Source organism: Phaseolus vulgaris, chromosome 5, assembly GCF_051622355.1.
Source record: "Phaseolus vulgaris cultivar YP4 chromosome 5, ASM5162235v1, whole genome shotgun sequence".
NCBI classification, from domain to species: domain Eukaryota; kingdom Viridiplantae; phylum Streptophyta; class Magnoliopsida; order Fabales; family Fabaceae; genus Phaseolus; species Phaseolus vulgaris.
Window position 1 is genome coordinate 37,445,970 of NC_143502.1, and position 16,000 is coordinate 37,461,969.

The 16,000-nt window shown below is 36.4% G+C and overlaps 2 long non-coding RNA genes across 3 annotated transcripts; one reads left to right on the forward strand and one right to left on the reverse strand.

Moving 5' to 3' along the window:
• The first annotated feature begins 8,687 nt into the window (after window positions 1-8,687).
• Window positions 8,688-10,065, forward strand: LOC150027612 (uncharacterized). The gene is made up of 2 exons (XR_016520756.1): window positions 8,688-8,886; window positions 9,548-10,065. It is a non-coding gene; the product is annotated as an uncharacterized LOC150027612 (long non-coding RNA).
• Window positions 10,066-10,147: 82 nt separating this feature from the next.
• Window positions 10,148-11,692, reverse strand: LOC150027613 (uncharacterized). Of its 2 annotated transcripts, XR_016520757.1 has the most exons (4): window positions 11,648-11,692; window positions 11,501-11,575; window positions 11,288-11,349; window positions 10,148-10,341 (listed from the first exon to the last, which is right to left on the reverse strand). It is a non-coding gene; the product is annotated as an uncharacterized LOC150027613 (long non-coding RNA). The 2 variants fall into 2 exon arrangements; XR_016520758.1 differs by lacking the exon at window positions 11,288-11,349.
• Between the last annotated feature and the right edge of the window lie 4,308 nt (window positions 11,693-16,000).

Below are 16,000 nucleotides of genomic sequence, written 5' to 3' on the forward strand. Positions count from 1 at the left end.
GTAAAATTGAGAAACGTTAAACAACTTTCTTGAATAGAACAACTTAATGAAATTGTTTAAAATACAAAGATTCCTAGTTAAAAGTTGAAAAACTAAATAAATTTTGATTTGAATAGTTGTATTTGCTTTCTGCTTTTTTTTACCCAAAATATATTTTGGTGAAAAAACCCTCTTTAGTGCCTAATCTCCCATATGACAGTGAACCAATTAAAAAATCGTAATTAAAAAAAATTGGAGTACTGGTTTGGAGAAAAAACCCTCCTTAATCTCCCATCTCCCATAGGACATAGTGAACCAATTAAACTCTTTGTTGTAGCAGAGCACAGAATGAAAATTTAAAAATCCTGTGGCACCATAAAACGCCTAGAAAGGCAGCAGAAGTACTAGTAGACAGTGAGCTGGTGTAGTTAACCACCATTCTGACAGGTAGAAGGAAATTACAGGAAAAATTTATAACATATTTATAACAGTACATAACATTAGCATAAAACAAAATAAACTAAAGACTCCAAGTTTTCGTCTTGCACCGATGTTGATTTGTTGGTCAAACGGTCATCCGGTAGAAGACGAAAACAGAAAGCTATCACAGGTTACGTAAAACCTAACCTGCATAAAAGAGTGAGGGAGTTAAGAGAGAGTGAGGGAGTTAAGAGGAACCGGTTGAATAAACTTTAATGTAATTTGTGGGTTTTAAAGTTAGAAGTTACTATAATGGATATATAAAAGGTCAAAATTTGGGAGTGGGATTTTAATTATGTTATTAGTGGGTTTTAAGGCCATAATGAAAAGAAGAGCTTCCTAAAGTTTATAAAAAGAGGATGCTCTCTAAATTGTAATATGCACCGGACAGAAAGAAATACAATAAAAAAAAATTCAAAAGAAAAGTGTTTTCTTTAGAGAAGATTTAAGTGTGAGTGATTGCTTGTTTTACATAACCGAGAACCGAGACATTGTGGTGAAGAGGTAAAATTACCAAGAAAGGTGAAGCTCACATGGTGGAAGTAACGGTTCATCAAGGAGGGAACAGATGCAGAGTGTTGGCGATTTTTTGGCTCAACTGTGTTGGCCATTGTTGACCCCAACAGGAGAAAGATAACACGTAAAAGACCTTGAAAAATGTAGAGTGACTCAGTGTTGCTTTACCTTCAACGTGAACAATTTAAACGTCTTTATTACTTTAAAAATGTGCTGCTACTCTAAACATGTTATCGGTTGAATGGTAACAAAATGGAAAGGCAACTCATTTCGTGGTGTTCCTTGTGTTGGAAGATTGGTTCATGCATGTGATGGGGGAGCTAGGTGAGGGTCATGGTTGTGGAGCTTTAGGTGAAGGTTTTTGTGTATTGTTGGGATGGTGTTCATGAAGCTAAGGAAGGTGGAACCTAAGAAGCTAACTGGTTGCTTTCTTCAATTCAAGTTCTTTTCTCTTCCTTTTTATTGATGAAATCACCTGAACCTCTGATTCTATTGGCGTACGAAACTAAACCAGTTAAAATGGTGGACTGTGCCTGCAAATTTGACTAAACATGTCTGATGTATCTGCAAATTTATCATGCCATAATATGCAGAAGGAAGTGCCAGCATTAAGCACGTAAAGGTTTTGGACCTTTCTTTTTCCCTGAACCCTAAACCAGTTAAAATGGTGGACTCTGCAAAAGTTGACTAAACATGTCTGATGTATCTGCAACTTTTCATGCTATAATATGCAGAAGAAAGTGGCAGCACGAAACACGTAAAGGTATTGGACCTTCTGAACACACCTTACAAACAAGTTAAATATTTAATTTAAACACAAGTTAAATATTTAATTTAAACAGATTTTCTTTTTTTAGCAGTATTATTTCATTAGACAAAATTGAGTTTAAACCTCAAAAGTGTACCACGTAAATCATGTATCCACGTTAACAATTAGACAACGTTGAAAAAAAATAATATTGAATCAATATTTTTGTTAGTTTGATTAAGATGCACAACTAGATGAACCATGATGTCAAAAAAAATGGAGCATGATGTCAAAAAAAATGGAGGAAAAAACATCTCCAATTTATACAAGATAACAATAATTTCATCTTCAAGTTCATCTAATTTTAATGGTTCAATGACTTTACAACAGACGAAAGAGAAGAATGAGAACAATGTTCAACCCAATTAACTTCAAATCCGCACTAGGCTTTTCACATTTAAGGAATGTCCTTGTGGAACTTTCACACCCTTTAGACATTGACAAAAGCTTATTTTTCATCTTTTGACATGATGTAAGAGGCTGGGGGCAATATGTACGCTTACCCATTTGTATCGGTGTCAACTCGCCTCGTATATGTTCATCTCAATCAAATCTAAACGAGCATTTAGACCATCATTCGTTTTCCCGTTAATGTTAAGAAGTGTACCAATTAAACTATCACACACATTCTTCTGAACATGCATTACATCTATACAATGTTTGACTTCTAACCTCGACCTGTAAAGGGATAATATATCTCATTGTTTTTTAGTCTTTTCTGTTGTAACCACCTATTGGTTATAACTCCTTTATATACTCTTGTAATTGTAATCTTTAATATGAATATTTGATATACATTTTCCCTTTTCTCAAACTCTCACTCTGTTTTACTCTTTTACCCTTTATCTTCCTCTCTCTTCACATGGTATACAAAGCTTTTTTTTCACCATGTCTTCCCCTTCTTCATCTTCTTCTTCGAGTACCAATCTTGAAAAATTGTCTGGTGTTTCCTCCTTCACACCTCATACTTTCTCTACTCCAATTTCATTGAAATTGGATGATGATAACTTTCTTCTCTGGCAGCAACAAGTCACTGCCACTGTACATGGTCTCAACCTTTCACGGTTCTTGGAGGAGTCTTCATCACCCCCAGAATTTCTCACTGCTGAAAATTCAAAATCGCCCACCCTTAATCCTCTTTTTCTTCGGCATCAGCAACAGGATCACCTTCTCGTTGCCTGGCTTCTGGCGTCCATGACAACGCCAATCTTGACGAAAATGGTGGGTCTTCACAGAGCGTATCAAATCTGGAATAAACTGCATACGTATTATGCCACTCACTCTCGAGCCAAAATTAAGAAACTCAAGGTACAGTTACGCAATCCTAAGAAAGATCGCTCCATTTCCACCTATCTTCTTGATCAAAAGAAAATCGTGGATACGCTTGCCGCTGTCGATGCCCCAATCTCGATCGATGATCAAATCGAAGCTATTCTGGACGGCTTACCTGACGAATATGACGGTTTCATTACTTCCATCACCTCTCGCATCGATCCATACACAGTGGAAGACATTGAGGCTCTTCTGCTAGCTCAAGAGGAGCGTTTTGACAAACATCGATTGTTGGATTCTGGTATTGTTCAAGCACATCTTTCAACAGCTTCTTGGCAACCGTCAAACCCCACATACAACAAACCATGGATGAATCAAACTCACAGAGGTGGTCGCCGTGGTGGACGACCCCCAAATCGCTTCTCTGGAGCGTCAAATCGAATTTCTGGAGCGTCAAACAGAAACCCTAATTTCAAGACTCAGTGCCAAATTTGTGGAAAGATGGGTCACACAGCTTTCCGTTGTTGGCAAAGGTATGACACCGATTCAAATACCTCTATCAATGCTAATGCTACTGAATTTTTTGCTTCAGCGAATGAATCTGCTGAACCATCTATTTTGGGAGCACCATCTACGGTCACCGATCCTCTCTGGTATCCTGACAGCGGTGCTACACATCATCTCACAAGTGACTTCAATGCTTTTACCACCAAAGCCAATAATAATGGCACCGAGGATGTAAAGTTAGGTAATGGTTCTGGTACTCCCATTACTCACATTGGCTCTGCCACTTATATTACTCCTCACCATAACACTATCGTTCATCTTCATCAACTTCTTCATGTTCCAAACATCACCAAAAATCTTATAAGTGTTTCTAAGTTTGCTAAAGACAATAATGTCTTCTTTGAATTCTATTCTGATTACTGCCTTGTCAAACAACAGGATACAAAGCGGATCATTCTACAAGGAAAACTTAAAGATGGTATTTATGTGTTTCCTCCGTTTATTCACAAACTCAAACCTTCTGTATGCAATATTAGTGTTAATTATGTGTGTTCTAAGTTTCAACCATGGCATAATCGCCTTGGTCATGCTTCCTATAACACTGTTACTAGAGTAATGAAATTGTGCGATGTACCATGTATTAAACACTCTGTTTTTTGTGAAAATTGTACTATTGCTAAACATCATCAATTACCTTTTCATGATTCTGAAACTGTTTATACTTGTCCTCTTGAACTTGTATTTGCTGATATATGGGGTCCTTCTCCATACTATTCTTCTAATGGATCTCGGTATTACTTAGCCTTTCTTGATGCTTATTCGCGCTTTACATGGCTTTATCTCATATCCTCTAAATCTCAAGTTTTTTCAGTTTTCCAGCGCTTTAAAATTTTTGCTGAAAAACAAACTGGATGCATATTAAAAAGCTTACAAACGGATAATGCTAAAGAATTTCTTGCTCTTACACCTTCCTTGCATAATAATGGGATACAACATAGGCTAACTTGTCCTCACACACATGAGCAAAATGGCTCAATTGAAAGAAAACATAGACATGTTGTTGAGACAGGTTTAGCCTTATTATCAACTGCCTCTTTACCTTATAAGTTTTGGGGAGAAGCTTTTCTTACTGCAACTACTATTATTAATCACTTACCATCTTCTGTGCTTAACAATCGTACACCTTATGAAGTTCTTTTTAACAAAAAACCCACTTATGAATTTTTTAAAGTCTTTGGTTGTGCTTGTTATCCTTTGCTTAGACCGTATAATCATCATAAATTTGAATATCATGCTTCTATATGTCTGTTTTTGGGATATGATTCCAATCATAAAGGGTACCTTTGCTTGTTGCCATCTGGTAAGACAATTATCTCACGCCATGTCATCTTTAATGAAACTGTTTTTCCTTTTTCTCTTACAAATAATCATTTCTCTATTGATTCTGATTTGTCATCTTCTACTCATTCTAATGTGCCCCTCACTGTTATTCCTTCATCCACCTCTTTACCATCTGCTCCTAATAATAATTCTGCTCCTAATAATAATAATAATTCTGCTGCTCCTGCTTGCACCACTGCACCTATATCTTGTGAATCTATGGAGTCTCTTTCTTCTCCACCTGCTTCAGATTGTATCATCAACAATCATCCCATGGTGACTCGTTCCAAAGCTGGTGTGTTCAAACCCAAAATATATCAGGTTAGTACATCATCTGTTGAACCCCTTGGTTATAAACAAGCTTTATCTGATTCAAACTGGTTTAAAGTAATGCAATCTGAATATAATGCGCTTATAACTAATAACACTTGGACTCTAATGCCTCTTCCTCCTGGTGCGAGTGTCGTTGGGTGCAAGTGGATTTTCAAACGCAAGTTGCATGCTGATGGGACTTTTCATCGCAACAAAGCACGCCTTATAGCAAAAGGCTTTACTTAGGTTCCTGGTCTGGATTATAGTGACACATTCAGCCCTGTTGTTCGACCTACAACAATTAGAATTGTTCTTGTTTTAGCTGTTTCCCACAATTGGCCACTACATCAAATAGACATTGACAATGCTTTTTTGCATGGAGACTTGCAAGAACATGTATACATGGCTCAACCACCTGGTTTTGTTTCATCTGCGCATCCTCAACATGTATGCAAACTGAACAAAGCTATATATGGTCTAAAACAAGCTCCTCGGTCCTGGTTTTAGAAGCTTCATCACACTCTTACACAGATGGGTTTTCAATCTTCTAAAAGTGATTCTTCTCTGTTCATAAAGTTATGGGATGGTAATGTCTTACTCATTCTTGTCTATGTTGATGACATTCTTATTACTGGTAACTCATCTCATGTAATTCAAAAATTTATTTCTGCCCTACAAACTGTTTTTCCTTTAAAAGATCTTGGAATATTGCATTATTTTCTTGGTGTTCAGGTCTCATCACTACCAGATGGTAGTTTATTCTTGTCTCAGGAAAAATATGCAAATGATCTTCTGCTGCAAATTAATATGCTTCATGCCAAATCCCAGCCCACACCAATGATTTCTTCTTTGCGGTTAACTAAAGATGGTAGCACAGCCGTTCCAGATCCCACTGTTTACAGATCTACTGTTGGAGCACTTCAATATCTCACTATCACACGTCCTGAACTTGCTTTTTCTGTGAACAAAGTCTGTCAGTTCATGCATGCTCCTCAAGAACACCACTGGAAAGCGGTGAAACGGATTCTAAGATATGTTGCTGGCACCACTGCGCATGGTCTCCATCTTCATCCCAGTTCTACATCATCCATAATGGGTTTCAGTGATGCTGATTGGGCAACTGATTTGGATGATAGACGCTCCACAACTGGCTACTGTGTCTACTTGGGAAAGAATCTTATCTCATGGTCTTCTAAAAAACAAAAGGTGGTCTCTCGGAGCACTACAGAAGCTGAGTATCGAAGTGTTGCTGCTGTTCTTGCCTAGTTGTTATGGATTCAATCCCTTCTAACAGAACTCCGACAAGTTTTCTCTCCTCCTACAGTATACTCTGATAATCTAGGAGCTGTTCTTATGGCTGCCAATCCTGTCATGCACTCCAAGACTAAGCATTTTGAATTAGATTTACACTTTGTCAGAGAGAAAGTTCAACAAAAACACATTCATCTAGTGCACATTCCTGGTCAATATCAAGTAGCTGACATTTTTACTAAACCTATTTCAGGAGCATCCTTTTTTAATTTTAAGAGTAAACTTATGGTGGAACACATCCCCACCACAAGTTTAAGGGGGGATGTAAAGGGATAATATATCTCTTTGTTTTTTAGTCTTTTCTGTTGTAACCACCTATTGGTTATAACTCCTTTATATACTCTTGTAATTGTAATCTTTGATATGAATATTTGATATACATTTTCCCTTTTCTCAAACTCTCACTCTGTTTTACTCTTTTACCCTTTATCTTCCTCTCTCTTCACACGACCAGTATAGAAGATCAAAGAAAATTGATTTTTTTCTTCCATATGTTTGTCACAGATGACTTCTTTTTTGACTTACCGAAGGTGTGGTCTATGCTCTTTACCTTTTCGTAAACCTCAACACCAATTAAAGGAGTTAGTGAACTATCAGTCTCTTGATGTCCATTAAAGACTTTTCTCAACCTCTGACACGTATCAATTATCGATGTTCGAACATCCTCGAACTCAATACCAACACGTATCAATTGTCAATGGTCGAACACCCTCAAACTGAATACCCAAACGATAAGTCTATTTTAATCTAACAACTAACATAATATAAATTAATAATAAATACAAATTATAATAAATACTAAATATACAAATTAAAAATCATTAAATTAATTATAAATACTAAATAATATAAATCTATTTTCAATCTAATAATTTAATAATTTTATTCTAACCTAAAAAATAACATAATATAAATTTAAATTTAAAAAAATACAAATTATAATAACTACAAAATGTACAAATTAATAACACTAAAAAAAATTTAAAACACCACCAACCTTCTGCGAGAAAGCACCAGTGGTGGTGAAGAGCAGCGACGACGAATGACAACAGTGAATACAAAAGCGTAACTGGCACACTACGAATTAGGGTAATAAATGAGTATAAAACGGTAGCTATGAGGTAAATATTTGTCTAACACGGTGGTTATGAGGTAAAACCGCCATTTTATAGTCATTTAATTTTGAAAATACCATGGCGTTTTAATGGACAACAACTGACCTAAAAACATTGTGAATGTATTGTCATAAATGGACCTTTTAACACTAGTGAATTTTTTTTGGTGTAGGAGACATGGTCTCTCTGTCAAACACTATAAGAAAACCAAGAAATAAAAACCAATTTTAGAAAACCAAGAAATAAAAACCAATTTTAGAGACAAAAAATAATTAGTTGCTATAGTGACTAAATTAGATAATATTTTAGAGACTTAAAAAAATTTTTGGTTTCTAAATTAGTTTCTATTGTTGTTAAATGGTTTATAAAATGATATCTAATTAGCAACCAATGTTTTGGCTACCAAATTTACAATCTCAATAATTGGTAGTTAAAACTTTGATAGTTAATTAGATACAAATTTAGAAATCATTTAACAATAATATAAATTAATTTAGAAACCAATATTTTTTTTAGTTTCTAAAATGGTCTTTAATTTAGTTACTATAACAACTAATTATTCTTGGTCTCTAAAATTGATTTTTATTTCATGTTTTTCTTGTAGTAAATTTTTTTTTTTAAATAGATTAAATATTCCAATTAATTCATTCTATTCTTTCCAAAAAAAAAAAGAACTCCTCCACCATTGACTCCTTAGCGAACTTCTTCCCCTTTTTAAGACTTCTTCATGACCCATATATTGTCTTCAGTATATTTTGATTAGAAGAGAAGAACAGTACAATGAAACGTCCTGTCTTGTACCAAAATGGAAGATAAAAATGTATGTACATATTTAACGTATGAATGGTAAAAAGATAAAAAAAAAGTTATAAATGATGTGATAAAAAACAGCATTTAAATTGAGGATTAATGTAATAACATTTAAAAAAAATGACTCCCAGAATTTCTCACAGTATACTAAACCCCACTTTCTGCGCAGAGTAAATTAGACATTTATAAGGGCAATAAATACTGGAAGTTTATCTCCATTGCATTGAACTCCTCCAAACCTCTATACATACAGTGACCTTGCAATGGTTCACTCAACAAAAACTAGATTGTACAATATGCTGCCGTTTCTCTGCCGGATATACGATTGTGATGCATCCACTCACTGATCCATCCGCTTAACAATTCTGGTTCTTGTCGCCACCAACTGCTTCTTTTGTTAGTTATTCTCATATTTACTTCACTTCTACAGCTTTTCTATATTAACCAATCTTTTTATTCGTTTTCTGAAATGCTACTCCTTACTCAAACCATAACAGTGACAATAATCCCACAAAAACCCTTGTTGGTTGTTATAGAACCCTGCATAAAAATTTTATTTGACGCCAAACTTATTATACATTGCTATAGCACAACGAGGTTGGATGTAGATCTAGAAGCTAGCTGTCCCTCTAATGGACACCCATGTCAACTCTGCTGCCCATGTCATTCTATATATATGCTATATTTTGGTTTGTCTAGTTCCATATTTCCCTTCATTGTGTACCCACAAGAGATTTTTACAGTTTGATTTACTAACTTAATTTTGATCTTAAGGAACATGATATCTTTTTGTGATTTTGTATCTTAGTTCTAGGTTTTAAATCTCTTTCTGGGACCGCAGTTTTGACTGCAACACCATGTTTCTTGGGTAACCACACCTGCAATTGCAATTATGACAAAAAAAACAAACAACAACTGTGAAGACAATTTAGAACGTTTTTGGAGTTATGTGAAATGACTTGCTAATTGCTGTTAGTTCGATTAGTGCGTAGATTTTACTTAGGTTGAAAGTGATTTTGTTTAGAAGTTAAGGTTATTATTTCTTGAAAATGAACAGATTTCGAAGTCGGAGTTAGAGGAAGAGTTAGTTTGGTTGGAAAAGGTTTAAGAAGATGTGCAAAAGAAAGAGTCCAGGGTTGAATTTGAAGGTTCCGAGCAGGCCAGCATCGCCGGAGTTCTCTTCGTCATCATCAGGTGAATGGCCAGAGTTATCTTGTTCATCGTCATCTTCTTCAGTATCATATTCACCAAAGATTTCACTTGAGGAGGAAGAGAAGGTGCATGGTGCAAATTCTCCAGAAGCAAAGGCCATGGATCTGGTTGGTTGTCCTCGATGCTTCATGTACGTGATGTTATCAGAGAAGGATCCAAAGTGCCCTAAATGCAATAGCACAGTTTTTCTCGAGTTTTTCAAACATGAAAACTTCAAGACAGACAACTGAGTCATGGTGAGGATAATTTTTAGGAATTAAATAAATACCTCACATGCTTCAGGATCGTTCCATTGTTTCTTTATTTTACCTATGTTGTTTAATTTTAAATTCTGAAGGTTTATCTTATTGCGTGTTGCGTAAATCAAGTTTATATATCATCATTGTAACATCCCTAACTTTTACTTTTTTTTTAAAAAATAAATAAAAAAAATATGCGTACAATATCTAACTAACGTACAATATCTAATTAACATATAAACATATATTGTTTTCTCATATTTGTATCTCAAAATATATCCCTCTTCATAAGGATTTAATATATACATTCAAAAAGTTTAAAAACAAAACAAAGCATTCAATTTAAATCTATCTAATCCTTCTGCTGCTCATTGAGGAGCTCTATTACCTGCAATCTCATCTGCTCCCGTGTAAATACACGATCATCACAGTTAGAGAAACAAACACAAACACATAACAGGGTAAGCTATCTATATAAAATGTTTTGATATAATTTAAATTTCAAATTAATAAGCATAATTCATCAATTCTCATATGATTTCTCAAACCATCAAGTGACTACTCACAACACATAGACACTTGACTCTACTTCCGGAAGACTCGTGTATTGAAATTAGAATCCAGAGACCTGCACCTGTCATACTACTGCTGTGAAACCCACACAGCCATGCACATAATTATCTCAATATCTCATCATCTTCATATGACAGGGTAAATCCATTTGATATGCTCTGATCAGTTCTTTCAAACCTCAGAATCAGCCAAATGGACCTCCTTCGACTCTCACCCACTGAATAACTTCATCTATTTGATTCCATTATATCAGTAGAGTCAGGATCGTCTCATTCACAGGACACTCACAAATCAATACACCCTAATAACAATCTCAACATGGTATTTCCTTTCCTGAAAATACTACGTCTTGATCACACTTTAACCTCATTACATACATCATTTAACATATCAATGCACCACTCAATCACTTCATATATAAACTTTCTAAACAATCTAAATATATGCTCTTTAAATCAATCATCATCTGAAATCACACAACCACTTCTCATTCAAACATCTCACTTAAGTAATTCAACCAAAATATTCAAAAGGAATAGTTCAACTCATTTATATTATCATTCAAACACTTTCAATTCTCAATCACAAACAGTTTCAACAAATTATTCTCATAACAGATTCAAAATCAACCATTCCAGTCAATATATTATTTTACTCTTTAAGAGAGACAATCCTGCAAGCAAAAATAATTGGAATTGGTGACCACGTCACCTCCACATCCAGAATCTTCTAACCTAGGGTTTTATTGAAAATAATAAGACTAGCTTCCTTACCTGAACTTTAGCTTATGCTCACTAAGAGCTCCAAATCTACCCAAAAGCTAAAGGTAATTAACCTGCACCACAGAGTCCTAGTCAAAATCTAACTATATAACTAAGACCTTGAGTTAACAGAGATTAACCCGTACAAAATCTAATATTAACCCGTACAAAATCTAATAAGATCAAAATTAACTCAAAAGAAAAAGGAGCCAAGAAGGAACTTACTCTATCTGATATTTTGATCCGGCAAACTTATAAGGTTCATTACCAAGAGTCTAACGGCAGACTTCGATCGCCAAACTGATAAGCGAGGTAGTCAGAATCTTGAAGAAAAGGAGAGGAAAGGAAAAAGAGGAACAAAACTGAACTTACTCTATAAGAGATTCTGATCGGGTAGACTTGTAGTCTTTGCTGCCATGAGTCTAATGGCGTACTCTGATCGTCAAACAGATGAACGAGGAGGTCAGAATCTTAGAGAGAAGGGAGAGAAAGGAAAAGGGAAACTTTTAGAGAGATGGTGGTTATTTTAAAATGAAACCTGAATAACTGAATTTTCTATTTATATGTCATTTTCATTTTAATAATAAAATACTCAGGTATCATTTAAAATATACCACTTCTACTCTAAGGTTATTTTCTAGGTCCTTACATTCTCCCTAACAAGAAAAATTTTCGTCCCCGAAAATTGACTTACCAGAAAAGAGATATGGATAGGTTTCTCTAATGGTTTCTTCTAATTCCCAAGTTGAATCACCAGATTTATCATCCCACACCACCTTCACCATACTGATGGTCTTGCCTCTGAGCTGTTTACTCTGATGGTCTTCAATCCTGACTGGTTTTGCTTCAAAAGACAAGTTATCCTTGATTTGCACATTATCCACTTCCAACACATGACTAGGGTCTGGGATGTACTTCCTTAGCTGTGATACGTGAAAGACATTATGCAGGTTTGCTAATTGAGGAGGTAGAGCAATCTCATAAGCCACTGGACCTATCTTCTTTAGGATCTGATATGGTCCAACAAACTTAGGAGATAACTTCCTTGATTTGATAGCTCGTCCTACACCTTTGGTTGGTGTCACTCTCATGAACACATGATCTCCAGCTGCAAACTCCAAAGGCTTTCTCCTCTGATCTGCATATGATTTCTGCCTACTTTGAGAAGCTTTCATTTTATCTTGTATCTGCTTCACCTTCTCAGTGGTCTGTTGAATTAACTCTGGCCCAACCAAAACTGTTTCACCGTCCTTATACCAACATAAAGGAGTTCTGCATTTCCTCCCATACAAAGCTGCATATGGTGCCATCCCAATACTGGCATGATAACTATTATTATAAGTAAACTCCACCAGAGGCAACATCTCATCCCAACTTCCCAGATGATCCAAGATACATGTCCTCAACAGATCTTCTAAGGATTGGATCGTCCTCTCAGACTGCCCATCTGTTTGAGGATGATATGCAGAGCTCATTCTCAATCTAGTTCCCAAAGAATCTTGTAAACTCTGCCAAAACCGTGAAGTAAACCTAGGATCTCTATCTGAAACAATACTAGAAGGCACCCCATGCAATCTTACAATCTCTTTGATGTACAATTGTGCCAACTTAGTCATAGATATTCTCAAATTAACTGGAAGAAAATGAGCGCTCTTCGTCAGTCGATCAACTATTACCCAGACTGCATCATGACCTCTTACTGATCTTGGTAAATGAGTAACGAAATCCATAGCAATGCTATCCCATTTCCACTCAGGAACATCTAACTGTTGTAACAAACCACCAGGTCTCTGATGTTCTACCTTTGCCTTCTGACATGTTAAACATGTAGCAACATATAGAGTTATTTCTTTCTTCATGCCTGACCACCAAAATGACTCCTTCAAATCTTGGTACATCTTATTCATACCGGGATGTAGACTAAGATAACTCTTGTGACCCTCTTCTAGGATCATTCTCTTCAGTTCTTCATTTGCAGGTATGCAAATTCTGCCATTAAATCTTAAGATCTCATCTTCTCCCATCACAAAGTCTTTAGCCTGATCTGTACCTAGTAAATCCATAGTACGCTTCAGAGTAGGATCCTCTAACTGCTTTTCCTTTATCATTCCAAGAAAATCATTAGTTATAGTTAACTTACTACAACTAATATGATCAACATGAAATTTCACTCCTAAATTTAGATCTCTGAATTGCTCAATCAACTTTTGTTCTTCAATCATCATGGTTGACACCTGTACTGACTTTCTACTCAAAGCATCTGCAACTACATTAGCCTTCCCTGGATGATACATCAGTTGGAAATCATAATCCTTCAAAAACTCCATCCATCTTCTTTGTCTCATATTCAACTCTTTTTGATCAAACAAGTATTTCAAACTTTTATGGTCACTGAACACCTGAAATTGAGCTCCATATAAATAATGCCTCCAAATCTTCAAAGCAAACACCACAGCTGCCAATTCTAAGTCATGAGTTGGATAGTTTCTCTCATGAACTTTGAGTTGCCTTGAAGCATATGCAACTGGTCTTTTCTCTTGCATCAAGACACAACCCAAACCCTGATGTGAAGCATCACAGTAAACTTCAAAAGGTTTTCCTGTATCAGGAATCACTAACACCGGAGCACTAGTTAACCTTTTCCTCAGCTCTATGAAACTCTGCTCACATCTGTCAGTCCAAGCAAAAGGTTGATCTTTGCGGGTTAACTGAGTCAAAGGGGCTACTACCCTGGAAAAATCTTCAATGAACCTCCGATAGTAGCCAGCTAGACCCACAAAACTCCTTATCTCAGTCACTGTCTTTGGACGTTCCCATTGAAGCACTGCCTCCACTTTGGCTGGATCCACTGAGATCCCCTGAATTGATATTACATGCCCTAAGAAGTTGACTTCCTTCAGCCAAAACTCACACTTAGAGAATTTAGCATATAATTGCTTCTCCCTCAAAATCTCCAACACTGTCTTCAGATGCTCTTCATGTTCTCCCTTAGTCCTTGAATAAATAAGTATGTCGTCTATAAAGACTATAACAAACTTATCCAAGAAAGGACGAAAAATTCTATTCATGTAATCCATGAACAAAGCTGGAGCATTTGTTACTCCAAACGGCATCACCACATACTCATAGTGTCCATAACGAGACCTAAAGGCTGTCTTCTGAACATCTTCAGCCTTTACCAAAATCTGGTGGTATCCAGATCTCAGATCAATCTTTGAGAATACTGAGGCTTCATGTAACTGATCCATCAAATCATCAATTCTGGGCAGAGGATATTTGTTCTTGATGGTCAACTTATTCAACTGTCTGTAATCTACACACAACCGAGACCCTCCATCTTTCTTCTTAACTAGAAGCACCGGAGCTCCCCATGGAGATACACTTGGTCTGATGAATTGTTTCTCCAACAAATCTTCAACTTGCTTCTTTAGTTCAATCAACTCTGCTGGAGCCATTCTGTAAGGTGCCATTGACACTGGCCCAGCTTCAGGTACCAAATCAATAGAGAATTCTACTTCTCTCTTAGGAGGTAATCCAGGTATTTCTTCTGGAAATACATCCATGAAATCCTTCACCACATGTATACTACTCATTTCTTCTTCATTCTTAACTTCCATCTGAGTTAAGATTACAAAACACTTTGATCCTTCTTTCAATTCTGACCACACTTGCTGAGCAGACATCCCATATGACTTCTTGGAATCTGAAAACACTATTTTCTGTTGACCACAATCTATGAGAATGTGATTGGCAGATAGCCAATCCATCCCTAAGATAACATCTAAGTCCTGAAGAGGTAGACAGATCAAATTTATTTTGAACCTGCGTCCCTCTACTATTACTGGACATTCAGAGCAAACTGTAGAGGTTAAAACTTTTCCTGATGTTGGTGTAGAGACCAACAATTCAAACGACAACTCCTTTACTAGAAGACCCAACTCCGCTACACATAAACTCGACACAAAAGAGTGTGTCGCTCCAGAATCAAATAAAACTTTCACATATCTACCAGCTATATAACATACACCTTGTACCAAGTTACCTGACTGAGATGCTTCAGCTCCTGACATAGCAAACACCCTTCCAGTTGCTTGGGGTCTACCACCTCTTCCTCTTCCTGACTGCAAGTTACCTCCAGGAATTATCCTCCTCCTATTAGGGCAATCTTTTGATAGATGTCCTTCTTTCTGACAAGTATAACACTTTCTCTCCGATGAAAGTTGAGGACAATCTTTCTTCAAATGGGGTCCAGCACAGTGATAACATGTGGGTCTCCATGGTTGTTGTTGCTGAAACTGTGGTAGAGATGTTCCTGTCCTATGTTGTGGAGGTCTAGCATAAGGTTTATGTTGTTGATGCTGCACCTTGGCCTTCCCACTGGAAGACCCTCCTTGGTGTGATCTGATCACCCTGGAATCACCATTTTCCAGGGTCTCCACCATCTTTGCCTTCTCCACCAAGGCAGGAAACTCTCTAATGCACATAGGAGCTATAGTCTTTTTCAGCTCATGTTTTAGACCTTCTTCAAACTTCCTACACCTCCAAGCCTCAGAGGTAGCTTGGGTGTAGAATCTGGCTAGGTACTCAAACCTAGTAGCATATGCATTCACTGACATCTCTCCCTGTTCCAACCTGAGGAATTCAGCTTCCTTTGCAAACCTTGCCCTATCTGGAAAATATTTCTCTAAAAACTTCACTCTGAAACTCTCCCAGTCTAATACTTCA